Here is a 17,536-nt window from a genome sequence, read left to right on the forward strand (position 1 = left end):
TGGCTGTGAATCAACACCAGCCATTAGATCTTGAGCAAGATGGAATCTTGTTAAACCAGACCAAATGTGCACCATTGAACATGCTTTTCCTTTCGCTATTTTGCAAGTCTTAAAGCACTCGCAACTTCACCTAATGAAATCATGAAAGCTATAGATCCATCTGAGAACTGCATGACACTTACTGGGCCCAACAACATTAGAAGGAAAAAGACATAAGGCATAAATTTTTTACGATTATTTAACGACCACCTAGGTAAATGACAAGGGGGAACACTTCATGCGACCCCAAGACCCATTAATTAAGTGAATTAAAGTAACACAGGAATAGAAACCAGAGGGTTTTAATCAGACATTAGAGTGATTTAAAACCAAAAACCCTAAACCCTTAAAGACTTAACACAGATTTGAAGCAGTTAATAGTGTGCTTGACTCAAAATTTCAAAAAACCTAGCCATTTATGGGAAAAGAAAATCCATTTCTTAAACAGTGATAACAGAGTGCTAGTAGAAAAAGAAAGTGACAGAAGAATCAAATGCCTTAGAACTGATCAAGGAGGGGAATTCACTTCTGGTGAATTCAACAAATATTGTGAAGAGAATGGCATCAGGAGGCAACTGTCTTCCCCCTAGAGTCCACAACAGAATGGGTTAGCAGAGAGGAACAACTAGACTATGGTTGAAGTGGCTAGAACTATGTTTATCCAAGGAAAGGTTGCTCACACCTTTTGGAGAGAAGCGGTGAGTATTGTAGTCTACACAATGAACCAGTTACTCATCAAGAAAGGAAAGGATAAGACTCCTTATGAGTACTGGACTGGTAAGAAACTAGTGGTAAGTTACTTCAGAGTGTTTGGTACTAAATGTTATATCAAAAGGAGTGAACATCAGAGCAAGTTTGATGCTAAATGTGATGAGGGAATATTCCTAGGATATTACACCAAGAGAAAAGCTCTCAAATGTTTCAACAATAGGACTCAAAGAATTGTTGAAAGCATCAATGTTAGAGTTGATGAAACCTCTGAGAAGCTTGAGGAAACCAGCAGCAAGGAAGCAGTAAATGAACCAGTTGTAACCTTCTAGGAACTGGTTGCTAATCAACCAAGTACCAATAACAGTGTTCCTACACCGGTAAATGCTGATGCTAATAAAGATGAGGATGAAGAAGAAAAGCAGGAGGAATCAGTCAAGATCATTCCTCAATATGTCAAACTCAATCATGATCCAAAGCAGATCATAGGAGATAAATTTGTAGGAATTCTTATAAGAAGAAAGGTCAGGGAAAGCTCATGTATGATCTCAGAATTTGAGCCTAAATCATTCAAAGAGGTACATAAAGATGAAGATTGGATCTAGGCAATGGAGGAAGAACTTGACCAGATAGAGAAGAATGACACATGGTCCTTGGTACCCAGACAAGAGCATAAAAATGTTATTGGAACCAAATGGGTCTTCAGAAATAAGTTGAATGAGGATGGCACAGTGGTAAGGAACAAAGCTAGACTAGTATGTAAAGGATATGGCCAAGAAGAAAGAGAAGACTATGGAGAAACCTTTGCTCCAATAGAAAGATTGGAAGGAGTTCGTATGCTTCTTGCATGTGCAACTTTTAAAGGATTCAAGGTATACCAAATGGATGTAAAATCTGCATTTCTAAATGGAATACTTGAAGAAGAGGTGTATATAGAGCAACCAGATGGGTTTTCCCTATCTGAAGACAGTAACATGGTGTGTAGGCTACATAAAGCCTTATATGGACTGAAGAAGGCACCTAGAGCATGGTATGAACACTTGTACTCCCATCTTGTGAAGATTGGATTTGAAAGAACAACTGAAGATAGCAATATCTACTTGAAATCATATGGAGATCAGATTCTGATCTGTGAAGTATTTGTTGATGACATCATCTTTGGAGGTGATGACAAGATGAGTCATGAATTTGCTGATGAGATGAAAAAGGAGTTTGAAATGTCACTCATAGGGGAGATTAAGTTCTTCATTGGACTGTAGATTCAACAAATGAAAGATGGAATCTTTATTACTTAGTCCAAGTATGTCAAAGAGGTATTGAAGACCTTTGGCATGGAAGACAATAAACCGGTTGGTACATCGATGGTGACTGGTTGTAAACTATCAAAAGAGGATGACTCAGTATTGGTAAATGAGAAGGAATACCGATCAATGATTGGTAAGTTGCATTATGTAGTGCATAGCAGATCGGACATTGCACATGTAGTGGGTATTACCGCTCAGTTTCAGAAAAGCCCAAGAGAATCCCACTTGGTAGCAGTCAAGCAGATTCTTAGATATCTGAAGGGAACTATTGACTATGGGTTATGGTATATTGAAGTTTTGCAACATGCAAGAGAACTGGTATAATACCGAGAACTGATATATGTGAGAACCGGTATAACATTGTGAACTGGTATATGTGGAAAGGTGAAGTGGTATGTTTGTTTGAGGTAAACTGATATGTTGGTATGAGAACTAGTATATGAAGGTTTTGCATAACTACCGGTTGGTAGTCTCAACTTCAGGGTTTCCGATTGAAGTGTTCTAAGCTTGTGTGATGAGTTAGCATTATAATGAAGATTAGATTGTGTTGCCATGTTAGCTTGAGCACATGAAGGATCTTGCATGGAGGAGATCAATCCTATCCACCTCGGGAATGTACGAAGTCCCTATAAATGGTGGAGAACGCGTGATGGGTAATCGCCTCCATGAAGAGGTGAAGAATGAACGATGGAGAATGTATTGAGATCTATTAAGACCCTTATAGTCAAATACAATGTGATTAATGGTTAGGATTGAACCGACTGTATTGGTAAACCTAAATGTTTAGGGTTTAGGGTTTATGCTGCTGACCTATCTATTTTCTATAAGGTCGATGTTGTGTTGCATGTTGAGGTTGTTGGCAAATTTTGTGTGTGTATCTAAGTGCAGAGATATGTGATTCTTGCTAGACGAGATAAGAGGATTGATGCCTGCATAGTGTGTGTGCAGAAGGAAGGAACTAAAGTGGATCTGCATTGGCATTGAGTGTTGTTACCAGATCATTATATTACCTATTGATCTCTAACCACTTCAATAGTTGGAAAATCCCTTAACCGGGTAGCTTTAACCAGCTTGTTGTAAATCCTTTAACAGGGTGACTCAAAGCCATTGAGTTCATGAAATCCTCTAACAAGGTAACCTCTAACAGGGTTTAACTCTTAACTAGGTATTTAGCCATCCCTTAACCGGGTGATCCCTAGCAGGATCAGTTCCTAATAGAACCTATTGTAACAGTCTTTAACCAGACTAGGCTCCTAATAGAGTGGACTTCTAAAGAGTTCATAAACAACTTGTGGGTATTCATCCCCATCATGGGTTTCCACGTGAAAAATCTGTGTGTCATGTGTGGTGTTTTTCATGTGATGGTTTAAGTGATTTGTGTCTGAAGGTAAATCATGTTGATCTAGCTATTTATATATTTCTGATGATAGATTACCTGTTCATGTACTAGGGTGAAATGGAAGTGAAGTATTAGATTGTATGAAAAGATAAGTGTCAACCAGTTTATGCTTGTCTCAGTTACTCTTAGTTTTGCTGGTTGTACTCTGATTAAGACCGGTGTTACTATTTATTTTCCAAAGTGCAGTGTCTGTAGATAAACTAGTTTTAGGTAAGTGTTTTTTGATTGTACTGATTCACCCCCCCTCTCTATACTGGTTTGGTACTCACCATTCATCATTGAGTTATCATGAAGAACCCACAAGTCATGGGAAGATGACAAAAGATTGTTCCTTGAGGAAGATAAGCTGGCAAGCAATTGAACTTATCCTGCAAGAAGATCTGATCTTCATACCCGTTCCCTGAAGGAAATAGCTGAGCCGTTGACGACGTGTGATAAAGGAACCCATAAAAGCATGGTGCAAACCTCCAGATATAGAAAATACACATTGGAATGCAAGGGATTGGTGGTGTTGATCACATGCAAATCATCTCTCTGGAAAAGCAAAACAAATAAATCCAATACAAATCATGTTGGTGAAGGAATTACCTAACACGACACTGTGTTGAATGTAGTTTTTGGCGGAAACCCTAGATGATAAATATGTGAGCTCAAGACAGAAATTAGTTGATGCTTGATGGGAAGAATGAGAGAGAAGAGAGATTGAGCAAGGAGAAATATCATCTTCCTTAGATTTTATTCTAAGAAAGTTGCATAGTGAGTTAGCAGGCGAACTGATGAGAGGGTCTAACCGGTTGAGATAAAGTAACCGGTAAATAGTTGTAGGTCCAATAGTTAAGCTAACTAGTGAGTTGTGATTGGTCAAGAAGGCATTCGAGAGTGACATAGTGTGGTGTGAGGCTGAGGGAGAAAGAACAGAGGCTAGGAGTAACCAGTGAGTGATCAGAGAGAGTAAGTTGATCATCAATAGTGTGAGAACTAGTGAAGAAGAGGAGGTTGTTAACAGACATAAATCCATTGTTTAGGTTTTGCAGAACTCATTTGCAACCAGGTGTTATAACTATATCTAAATTGAATTTCATTATACAACACCGAGTTGGAGCTCGGTTTGGGGGTTGGTGTTCCTTGGGTTGGTGCCCTAAATTAGTAGGGGTTGGTGCCCTAAATCATTGTAATCCACTTTTTTACTTGTGAGGTTGGATTAGAGTAGTAGACTCTAGTAGCATTTCTCATCGAGGTTTCTCCCATATTGGGTTTTCCTCATACATCTGGTGTTGTGGGTTGTATTTGTGTGTTTGCCTCTTTTAATATCTACATTTATCTTACCAGTTTGATTGCTTAGTGCTTAGGGTAATAACTGGTATTCCAAGGTTGTTTAAAAAGAAAAGAATTTAGGAACCACTAATTCAAACCCCTCTCAGTGGTACATTGTGTTCAACAATGACCACAATACTTTAAAACTAAGACTAAGAACTAATATCCCAAATTTCAAATATCTTTATTCATTCCATGGCATTTCATTCTTCAATTAATTTTTAAAAATAGCAAATTATAATAAAACAATTATACTATCATGAAATGATCATTTAGAATTCAAGATGTAATTTAGAAAATGAAGGTAAAATATTCTCTTACTTGCATATATATATATATCAAAAATCTAGTTTAAAATAAACGTACAAATCAATAAACTTAATTACATAACCCTAATTATTAACCTGGACAAAAAAAATTATACTAGACAATGTGTTGGTGTAAATAAATATTCATTTTGGATATTATTACACTTTACTTAAGTTAACTTAGGATAATGCATCTCTACGTAGTTTGGATTTGAGACACTTAGGGAAGTGTGCACATAGGGATAGAGCTTGTAGGAGAAATTTCACCTTTTGAGGTCTTATTTTGCTGTTACACTCCACATTCGGTGGGTCATCCACCTCTTGTAGAATATTATATTATTTCTCCTACCCACCCCTAGTATTTATTACCTACCCTTGTTTCTCATTGAGCCACATGTCATAATTGTGTGCTCATACATCCATTTGGCCTTGCCTATATAAGCAGGCCTATATTCATTGTATTGGTTAATCCAGTTGATCATTTTGCATATTGATAAGAATACATTTTGTTCTTGTCATTCTATTGTCTCTTTTATGCTTTTCATTGTGCCCTTGATCTTGGCAAAATCCTACATGGTATCAGAGCTATTAGAGTGCCATTGGTTTGCCAATTGAGAGAATTTTGGGGTTTCCATTTTGGAGCTTTCTATTGCAGGTTATTATTGGAGCTTGTTGGGTCAGATCTAAGGTCACTATTGGATTGAGGAGGTTTGAGCAATTAAGAATTGCTTTTTATTTTGTCCAATTCCGACATCCGAGGCCAAATCTAGAGCCATTTGAAGGTGGAGGGTGGTGACTTGTCTCGGCAGAGATCTGCAATTTTGGAGCATTTTTGGTCAAATCCATCATCGCCATTGCGCTTAGAAGGCCCAAAAACCCCAAGATCGATTGTCAATTCGTCGAAATCAGCCTCTATCACCCCAAGTTGAAAAAATCTCCCCTCCCAGCCTGCCGTACGAACTTGCAGGTACAGGTCTGAAAATTATTTTTTAATTTTTTCCTTTTTTTTTTAATTTTTGGAAATTAAAAATTAAAAAAAAATTAAATATTAAGGGGGGGGGGCATTTTTATTGTTTTGTTTTTTTTGGGCAAAATAATAATTTTTGGGGGGGGTTTTTGGCCCGCAGGCCACCTGCGTGTACTGCAGGGTACCTGCGGCCCGCAGGTGTATCTATGGGTACTACAAGCCACCTACGGCCTCGCAGGCACTACGGGTAACTGCAGGGTACCTGTGGCCCCGCAGTGTACCTACAGGTCACCGCAGGCTCTGTGGCCCCGCGGTGTAGCTGCAGGTGTCCGCAGGCACTGCGGGCCCCTCCCCACATGGGGGTGGTAAATTGTTTTTTTTAAATTCTTTTTAAGTTTTTTTTTAAAATAATTATAAAAGTTTTTTTTCTTTAATAAATTTTTATTAAAGTTTTTTTTTTATTTCATTTATTTTTCAAAAAATGGCTATCACTTTTTTCTTTATTTTTTAGTAAAGTTTTTTTTTGCATGGCATAATAATTGTTTTTATTTAGATTTTTAAAATCTTTTAAAAACACAAACATCATTTAATAAGTCAAATTGGGAACACTTTTTTGCTTGTCACTTCACACCTGTCTTGCAGTGCTTCCAACTGGCAGTCAAGGGGGGGTTGATTTGCTCCTTTATATCTCTTGGCCACATCCCAATCGGAGGCTTCTTTTTCTACAATATTCTACAGGGCTTCTTGGTGGCATCATCTTCATGTTTCCAGATTTGCACTATCATGTTGTATGCTCTTGCATGAGCAATGTTGTACTCGCACTATCATAAAGTGCCACACCTCTTTGTATCTTGTCAATGTTGACATATTTGATGTAATCCTCTTGTATACATAGATTAGGAATATCTTGTGAGACTTGGTGCATGGATCCAGTTGAGACTTATATTGTACACATTTGTGCATGGCTCCCATGAGACTTGGATTGTACCGGTATTTCTACTATTTCTGAGTATCTAGATGATGCTCACAGCAAGTTGTCTCCATGCCTGATCTTCATTTTTTTGCAGCGAGTGATTCATCGTCATCGACTTGGTACCTGGTTTTGTCACACTTTGACATTATTTATGCAGCATTGGCTCTCTTTCTTCCTTATGGGGAGGTATTTTGGTCATCATCATTGGACCATCATTGTAGGAGATTCAACATTGAGGGGGGGCTTCATGATCTCTTCTTCTCTCTTATGGGGGGGACATAGTTTGTTCTTCTCATTCATCATTGAGAGCATTGTGTGCTTTCATCATCTCTCTTTTGGGGGAGGGTTTTTTCCCATTGGGTTTTTCTCTCTTTCCCCGCTTTATGGGAGATTGCATTTGCATTTGTACATGGGTACCTAACATGGCCTCGTAGCCGAGACCCATCTTGCATTGCTTAGTTGCATTGTTGACTTGAGTCTTCATTCCCCTAAGTTGCACTTAAGGGGGGTTGTTGGTGTAAATAAATATTCATTTTGGATATTATTACACTTTACTTAAGTTAACTTAGGATAATGCATCTCTTCGTAGTATGGATTTGAGACACTTAAGGAAGTGTGCACATAGGGATAGAGCTTGTAGGAGAAATTCCACCTTTTGTGGTCTTATTTTTCTATTACACTCCACATTCAGTGGGTCATCCACCTCTTGTGGAATACTATATTATTTCTCCTACCTACCCCTAGTATTTCTTACCTACCCTTGTTTCTTAATGAGCCACATGTCATAATTGTGTGCTCATACATCCATTTGGCCTTGCCTATATAAGCAGGCCTATGTTCATTGTATTGGTTAATCCAGTTGATCATTTTGCATATTGATGAGAATACAGTTTTTTCTTGTCATTATATTGTCTCTTTTATGCTTTTCATTGTGCCCTTGATCTTGGCAAAATCCTACACAATGAAAAATATGTAAATATATATAATACAAACTGAACAACCCATTCCTAACTACGCACAACACTCTAAATTACTTAGAAGAAAATGATTTAAAGGAGGCAGTCGAAGCATGGAGAACATGAGGAGGAGGAGGAGGAGGCACACGTTGCTCACCATAGTGGGTGAAGTCTCCCACATGGTTGTGGGGAGAGCCACCCTACTTCATGGATATTGGCTCCCCTACAGTCGTGGGGTTGAGCCTCCCCATTACCTACAGTGACAGGCAACAAATCAAATGAAACTCCCTAACCATAGACTCTAGACCAGCATCTATCCAGAATTATAATGCCCACCAAAATACCCTAGATAAATAAAGCTTACTAACATGCAATATGAGACAATTTTTTTTTAAATATATACTAATGCAACATATACAACTAAATACTCTTATGCATTAACCATAACATAACATGAATGCATAAACATCTTAAACAAAGTCATATTCACAACAATATAACACACAAGTGAAATAACAATATATGTCACTAATGATTATTCCCCAGAGTATCTCAATGTCATTATTTACAACATAGCAATTAGTACCATAATCTAATGCATTCTAACTCAGCTAACATTTCTCTTTCATGCATATAAAAATACTTTCACTATCCTAACTATCATGAATACATCCATTAATAATGCAAATCCCATTACACCCCTAAGATTCATTAAAAGCACCAACCAAATATTCCTAAACCCTATTAATTATTCAACATCTAACATCGTTCATCCATTTTTTATGTTAATTACCACATTAATAAACCATTCCTAACCACCATAAACATTCACATATCACAATATACACTTACATATAACCAACTACATTGTTTCTACCAATATCCAAGATACAAAAAAATACATCTATATATTCTCTTACAATAACTATGATCATGACCTAATACATCACCTGCCATTACATATACATGAACCTTTACATCAAGGAGCAAATATCTCAATTAGAAATACAATTACATCATGAATTATACACATACATATTCCCTATTAATCATATACATCAATATGCTACTAGCATCCACCCATAGTTGAAGAGTTAATAATCCACATTCATGCACAAGAGCATCCAATGAATAAAATCCCAATGGAAGAAGGCATCAAACCACCTGACCATGTGGAACCATAAGGAACAACCGCCCATTCTAGGAGATGACACAAGATCCCACACACACTCTAGATCTAGGTTGACACCTAACAACCAAAGGATAACACTCCACACATCACACAACTAAAATAAGACTCAAGAATCATAAGACCTCTAAAGGCTTCTCAAAAAATCAAGACTCAAGGTGCTAGGACCTACATGTAGGCAAAGAGTGTCATCGCATGCAATCACAATGACAACCTAGGAACCCATCTCAACATCCATAATGTCCATACAAAGACATCTCAACCTTGAAGGAGTAAGGGAGATTAGCTTACTTGGATCACCAAGGCATTGGGGCCACCAAATCCATTCCTTATCTTTATTAAGATGAACTATACTACCCAACCCTCATAGAACTAATTAAATAAATTATCACTTGATTACAAGGTAAACTCTCAATGAGGTATTCTGGTGGTCCAGACCTTGAGCATCCTGGTTGTCTACTCCTCACAACCCCAGTCACTCACTTGGAATCCCACTCCCCCTAGCATGCACCTAGACCTTAGGTTGACAACACATACAAATTGTTACCTATTTTTGCTAAAATCTCAATATGCCTTAGAAGGAGAAACAAGTGCTAAGTATGAAAAGAATACATGTTTTTTTCTAACTTGTTTGCTTCATGTGCAGACACAGGGAAAATAACATTTTGTTCATTGAATTACAACATGTGGGTTAAAATGTGGCTCCCACGAGGGTTGAGCTCAACATGTTGTAGATTATAGAAATATTTATGCTCCATTATAAATGAAATGGCGTGGCTTATCAAACTTTCAAATGAATGCATTATTGCTAGGCATGAAATTGAAATAACTCTTGCCAAATCCTCCTTCCTGCATGATGAAATAGCGACAAATAAAGGCTTAGAAGGTTTCAAGACAAAGGCTTAGGTGTAGAACACAGGCAATAGCTGGAGATGCATAAAGCATTTATCCCACATTGGCCGCACAGAGGAAATTTATCGCATTTATATGCAAGACTGTATATATCCTTAGTGTCAAAGCTTAAGGGCTTTTGGCAAGTTGTAACTCAGCGTTGGTGAGCCCCCGCATGAGCGCATGTCTCAAAGCGGCCAAATTTTGCAGTAAAAGGGAAATTTAATAGGTGAGCAGGTTGCAAAGGATTTGATGGCCATTGCTATACCACTATGTGAAAGTGCTCGATTGTTAATCTCTGTGACTTAATGACTAGTGAGGTGGCATCTTGGTGGAAGTTGAGGTGGCACCCAGGTGGATCATGTGGAAAAATAGAGGCTGACATGTGGTGAAACCATGTCATAAGAGAGAGCTGCTTAGAGAGACTAAAGACCAAGTAGATTCAGGTAGATCAACAGTGATCAAGAAAGTTCCGATGATTGTCGCTATGTCGCGATAGAAAGAAGCTTGCCAGTTATCATAGCGACTTGGCGACAAAGCACATGCTGAAAAGGGAAATTTAAAGCTCAAGTAGATCGCTGAGATCCAATGACAGATCAAGGAAGATCGGATGGTGGAGTGACATTTCGGGGCTATCCATGACTGTCGATGTACCTATTGGCATTCTACACTCTTATGAGAATGATAGTGTTGTCATTGATGGCAACCTTCTGGAAACCATCTGGCAAACTTCTGGCATTCATCTGGTAAAGCCACCGAAAGGCACTGACATTGACATAGACATATACATACATTGACAGACACTTCACCAGTAGTGGCAATAATGCATACCGGCACCCCAGCCGACAGGGAATAAAATTTTGTTTATTGCATTTAATTATAATTATCTTTTGTAAAGTCGACAAGGCATATTGTAAAAGACTCATATATATGTACGAGATCTTATAGGTCATTTTTTAGAAGAAGTGAGAAGCGAAATATGTGTGAGGTATGGATAAGAGTTGTGAATTATGTGTAAGGTGATATAAGTGACAGCAAAGGTTAAACTGGTACTAAACCTGGCATAGTTGATGTTGATTTGAAGTAGTACATTGTATTGGATTTCATAATCCACTTTTATAGTCAGTGTGACTTTTATTGAGCACTGAGCTCTAGGCAGTTGGCCTTCCTGCATGTGTAGGCCCCTCATTATAAGTAATATTTATTCATTGGCCAGTGATTGAATATTGTGGGTCACAAATCCCATCGAGGTCTTTCCCACATCAAGTTTCCTTGTTAAACATCTTGTGTTATGGTGTGTTTTCTATGTTGTCTTTACTATTCTTGTTTACTACATTAATTCTTATTTACTGGTACATTGTTTTGGAATGCAAAGTTCTTAATAAGGTTAAATATTCTTCTAACCGGTTAGATACTAATTCACTCCCCCCTCTCAGTATCTTTGGGAATATCATTAATCCTAACAATTGGTATCAGAGCCCGGTCCTCTATTTTCAAAAGCCTAACAACTTGAGGAAGATTCTGATACTGGTATAGATGGAGAACCTAAGAAAACAATTAGAAGGAGATCTTGTAGACTATGATGCAAAAAAGTTAAAGAATATCAAACTTGAAGATGATCTATGGACTGCACAGGAATTCATTCAAGGACTTCAGGAGAATCTTACTATAGATAGATATAAAAGAAAATAACTTCATGAGAAGATGCAAAATAATAATGATGAAAAGGAAAGTATTGAAAATAGTATAATTCTACATCTAGGCATATACAAGAAAGTCTTAATTGAAGTTGTGGATGGCTTTCCTAATGAACTATATAGAAGGTTAGATGCAAAGAGTATTGTAGTAATGGAATTGGACAAGAAACTTAAGGTTGAAAAACTTGTAGCTATACATCTAGTTAACTCAAAGGAAGAGATTGATGACCTAATTTATGAAGCTAAAAGATCCATTTTCTCTAGTGGTCATGGGCAAGTGAGTTTAATGGCAGGTAGAGTAAATAAAATTCCTGAGGAAACGACTGATAAATGGGATATCTTTTTTGTTGAAAAAGAAAAATAAGAAGAATTGAACAAGCCAAAGAAAACATTCAAAGTTTATCAAAAGGATAAGGACAAAGGGAAAGGTAAAGTTGGTGAAATACCAAACATCAAAATAACTAACAACTTACCACCACCCTTGGATACTGCACCAGTACATTCTAATGATCCACCAGCTACTGACAGTATAGGTATAACGAATGATGACACCAATCCTAATTCTGAAATTCTATTCACCATGAATGTAGATACTCAGGAAGTGAACATTGTTGTGGATAAGGAAAATACAAAGGTCAAGGATAACATTGCTGACAGTGGAAACATTGCTGAGCACCCGACAGAGACTGTTGAGGTTGAGATCCAAATAGAGCAAATAGAGAAAACACTGCAAACTAAGCAACCATTGGATACTAGAATGGATACTGATGGTATAGATGCTAACACTGAGAAACCTACTAAGATAGAGATACTAACAGCTGAGCACACAGAGAAACTGACAGAGGCTGAGGTACATATTGAGATAGTGAAACCGGTAATCACTAAGAAACCCAAACCATTGCTAGTTGAAATGCAAACTCAAACTGATATACTAGAGGATAATACAAGCAAAATGGTTACAAATTTTGGAAGCACAGAGGTAATCAAGGTAGTTGGTCATACATCTGGTACTTCATTAAGTGAATTCAAGCCTACTAATGTGAAAGAAGTACTCCTGGACTCTATCAAGAAGATAATTTACTATAATTCATTGGCTTACAAAACAATTGATGACACAATACCAATACTTAATTTGATTGCACTGAAATGTAATATAGATCATGTAAAGGATTCTTTAGGTTAGTTGGACACATTGTCCAAATTCGTTACCGACAATGTAATAACAAATGATAAGGTGAATGAGGACACCTTCAAAGAGAAAATTGAAAAGGAAAAGGAAAAATTATTTGAGGATACAATAAAGAAGTACACAAAACACATAAATACACTTTTACCAACACTTAATACTATAATTTTGGAATATAAGGAGTTGTATAGAGAAACATGCAAGCCACATTTGTTGACAAAGGACATTGAAAAGGAAATAAGCAAAGTATAGAAGGAGATAGATGATATAGCTGATAACATAATGGGTTCATCTGAACATATATCAATTATTGAGCAAGAAATAGCAAGTTTTGAAGAAAAGTTGGAGAAATTTGAGAAAGAGAAGGCAAGGATTAAGGCTAATGCTAGAGAGCTTAAATATAAACTTGATCTCAAGCTAGACAACCTTATCTCTCTGAGAAATGAGATCTCTAAGGCATTACTTCAATTAGAAAGATCACTAGAAGATCATATGCATCATCTCACCGACATGATCCAACAAACTTAGGCAACCTTAAATGATAGCAATAGATTCATGCAAAGTTTAAATTTGGTTTTGGCAAATATATTTCAGATTGTAACCAACCAGTTACAAACTTTGAGGTGAAATTTTGAGAACCTTTGTCATTTATGTCAAAGTAGGAGTAGTGGACATAGAAAAATGTTTAATCAGAGGAATCATCTGCTCAGGGGGAGCACATATTTTTGGTAAACTTTTGGACTTCACTTTTCGGAAACAGTTTTTGGATTTTTCTCATGAGTGTTGCCATCAATGCCAAAGGGGGAGACTATTGGCATTCTACACTCTTATGAGAATGATAGTGTTGTCATTGACGGCAACCTTCTGGCAACCATTTGGAAACCTTCTGGCATTCATTTGGTAAAGACACCGGCAGGTACTGACACTGACATAGACATCTACATACATCGGTAGACACTTCACCGACAACGACAATAATGCATACTGGCACCCCAGCTGACAGGGAATAAACTTTTGTTTATTGCATTTAATTATAATTATCTTTTGTAAAGCTGACAAGGCATATTGTAAAAGACTCATATATATGTATGAGATCTTATAGGTCATTTTGTAGAAGAAGTGAGAAGCGAAATGTGTATGAGGTATGGATAAGAGTTTTGGATTATGTATAAGGTGATATAAGTGACAACAAAGGTTTTGGTTATAGAATGAGCTTAAACTAATACTAAACCTAGGAAAGTTGATGCTGATTTGAAGTAGTACATTATATTGGATTTCATAATCCAATTTTGTAGTCAGTGTGACTCTTATTGAGCAGTGAGCTCTAGGCAGTTGGCCTTCTTGCATGTGCAGGCCCCTCATTGTAAGTAATAATTATTCATTGGCTAGTGAGTGACTATTGTGGGTCACAAATCACACTGAGGTTTTTCCCACATCGAGTTTCCACATTAAACATCATGTGTTATGGTGTGTTTTCTATGTTGTTTTTACTGTTCCTATTTATTGCATTAATTCTTATTTATTGGTACACTATTTTGGAATGCAAAGTTCTTAATAAGGTTAAATATTTTGCTAACCAGTTAGATATTGATTCACCCCCCCCCTCTTAGTATCTTTGGGACTATCATTAATCCTAATAGTACCGTGGTTGTGAAGTGCCCGAAATGAATACCCTCGTGACAGGTGGTAGGTCAGGTGATGCCGAGGTGGACTCTAAGCAAATCACAAGATAACATGTGGTAAGACATGGCAGAACAGGTAGCATGTCATCAAAGTGAATGTTGAACAAACCTTGGTTGCGATAGATCTCTAAATAGTTTCACTAAATGCATCAGTTTAATTGAAATAATAGGTATCGATGAAACTGCATTTTTGATGAGACATGAAAATTGTTCGCCGAGGGAGGTAGTTTGGCCAAAAGACTGATGTCAAACAAACCAAAGTAAAATGGTGGGTCCGTTGGTGCTAAAAGGGCCGATAAGGCCATGCTCAGGTGGATCAGGTGGAAAACTAGAGATTGATATGTGGCACAGATGGATGAAGAGGTAAGGGTCGAGCAGATCAAGGAAGATCAATGGTGATCACAAAGATCTGATGGTTGTCGCTAAGGCGCAATGAAAAGTTGCACACCTAGTTATCCCTGTGACTTAGTGACTGATGATGTGGTGGTTTAGGTGGAGCCTAGATAGTGGCCATGGATAAGTTAGATTGTAACACGTGGCAAGGGTCTGCAAATGAGTGACTCAAAAGTGGGCCCGTTTTGAAGAAAAAGCAGAGTGGTTAAAAGCCAAACAAGTTCCTGAAGATCTAAGGGTTGTCGCTATACCACAATGAAAAGGTTCATAAAGGTTAATCCTTGTGACATAGCGACAAGCTGTCAGTAGTCCCGATGGTTTTTGTTATGTGCTAATGGTTAAATCAAATGGTCAGGTAACCGGTAGCGTCTAGGTGAACTTAGTGCAAAATGACATGAAGTTGTGTTCATTTTGGCCACTCTTTATTGTAGCTTTGGAAGAGTTTCTCTCTCAGTTAAGCCCCTTGCTTTTGAGGAAAAGCTTAGAATTGATGACAACTGATCCATCTTGGAGCCAAAAATTCAAATTTTGAATTTTGCAAGCTTTTGTATAAGTGATTGTTTTTCACTCTTTTGGGGGGGGGAGTTCTGGAGTTTGGAGATTGTGTAGAAAAAGATACTCATGCTCCTATAAACTCATTTCTTATGAGTTTTCAAGATTTGTAATGCAGATACCTCCTATTGATCAATAAAGAAGTCCATTTTCCTTCTCAGATTTGTGTTGTTCAAGCATTGTGTGTGAGTTCTTAGAGTGAATTTTTGTGATTTTTATAGAATCCATCTTTTCATCTTATTGCCTCAATGTTATGATCATATGCAACATGTTATAGTGAAGGTCAGTGAATGTGTTGTTACTTTTAATGTTTGAGGTTGTGAAAATATCAGTGTTTTCCTCCTGCAAACATATCAAAGTTTAAACCTTTCATATGAATCATTTTTTCAAGCATGCATATTTGAGTTGTGATATTACAAAGCTTCATTATCTGAGTATTTTGTGAGGTTTGTAAGCATTTGCAAGTCAATTTCAGTCATTGGTGGATCACATTTTTATCTATAGTTTTATTTTATGCATATCCTTCTACCTCTTTTCTAGTCAAGAAGTCATTAGTTTTTAGGTGATCAAATAGGAAGCCGGCCTATAATCCGGAGGTCTTCTCTCATAATAGGATACCCACAACTTGAGAGAAGTCCAATATGTCACTAGATTGCAGGAATTTCAAGCTTGCATTGGGTGCAAATCCATGTGACAACACAAACATAATATCATTTCATGCTGCTGAGAATTTGTTAGAATGATGTGTTATCATTGATATCAACATATTCTTCTATGTATTCTAGTGTTGCAGTCAGATTAAATGAGTTGGTTTGGTCAATGTGTTGTAGATGAGCTGATATGGTTTAATGAGTTTAAAGATACTTATCTCTAGTTGATTCAACATTATTTTTGGTGGCGTGCATGATGTTCTGATTGTTAGGTCTCAGAGACAACTGAGAGGGGGGGGTGAATCAGTTGTCAAATAAATTCAAACCAAAACTACTTAACCAACCTTAATGCTTAATACCGATAAACCAAACTTAATGCTGGTAGATAGTTTATTAGTTAATTGTAGTACCAGTAAAGATTAATGCATGAAACAGAAAGACAATAACATCCACAACACATAACACCAATATTTGTACGTGGAAACCCTGCAAGGGGAAAAACCATGGTGGGAAACCTTACCCACAATCAAATGATACTATTGCAGATAGTATGTGTTTACAAATGGGGCTTGGACAAGTAGAAAGGTCTAGCACCTAGAGCTCACTACTCAAACACAAATATGAGTCACATTGACTACAATTGGATGGTTAAATCCAATAATGATGTACTGCACAAAATAACATCTTCATATGCTGGATTCAGTACCGGTTCAGTTCTAATAATATGTCTTCACAGAAACCTTCCCTCAACCTTCAAATGATGTCTACATGTATAGCTTTGCTGATATTTGCATATACCGAATTACAATCCTTCTCACATTCACATATCGATCTTACAAATAAGATCTTACATATATACCAAAGCCTAGGACCAATTGAGTAGGTCGGCTCTACAAAAGATATTACAATAAAAAAATTTACAAGTAAAACAATAACCGATGCAATATCTGATTCAACATGTCAGCTTAATGCATTTACAACAATATTAAATCATCTCCATAGCATGCCATGCTGATCTGAAATAGATAAGCTTGTCGATACTTATTTTGGACCTATTTTTCGGTAATAACAAATATGCAAACACGAATATACCAATGAACAAATCTCCAAGACAAAGTGTCCAAATGATGTCTTCGACATAACTAAGTATTTTGCATGTCATTCCAAGTGTCGGTGAATAATATATCCTATTGGTGTACCAAATACTGGTGACTATGCATAAGTCACTCGCTTGTAGGTGAACATTGCCAATTCTGCAAGTGCCAAAGTTGATAAGTGTTAATAGGTGTTGACATCAATGACAAAACCATATCAACATATTCAAAATA

Source organism: Cryptomeria japonica, chromosome 8, assembly GCF_030272615.1.
Source record: "Cryptomeria japonica chromosome 8, Sugi_1.0, whole genome shotgun sequence".
In the NCBI taxonomy this organism is placed as follows: domain Eukaryota; kingdom Viridiplantae; phylum Streptophyta; class Pinopsida; order Cupressales; family Cupressaceae; genus Cryptomeria; species Cryptomeria japonica.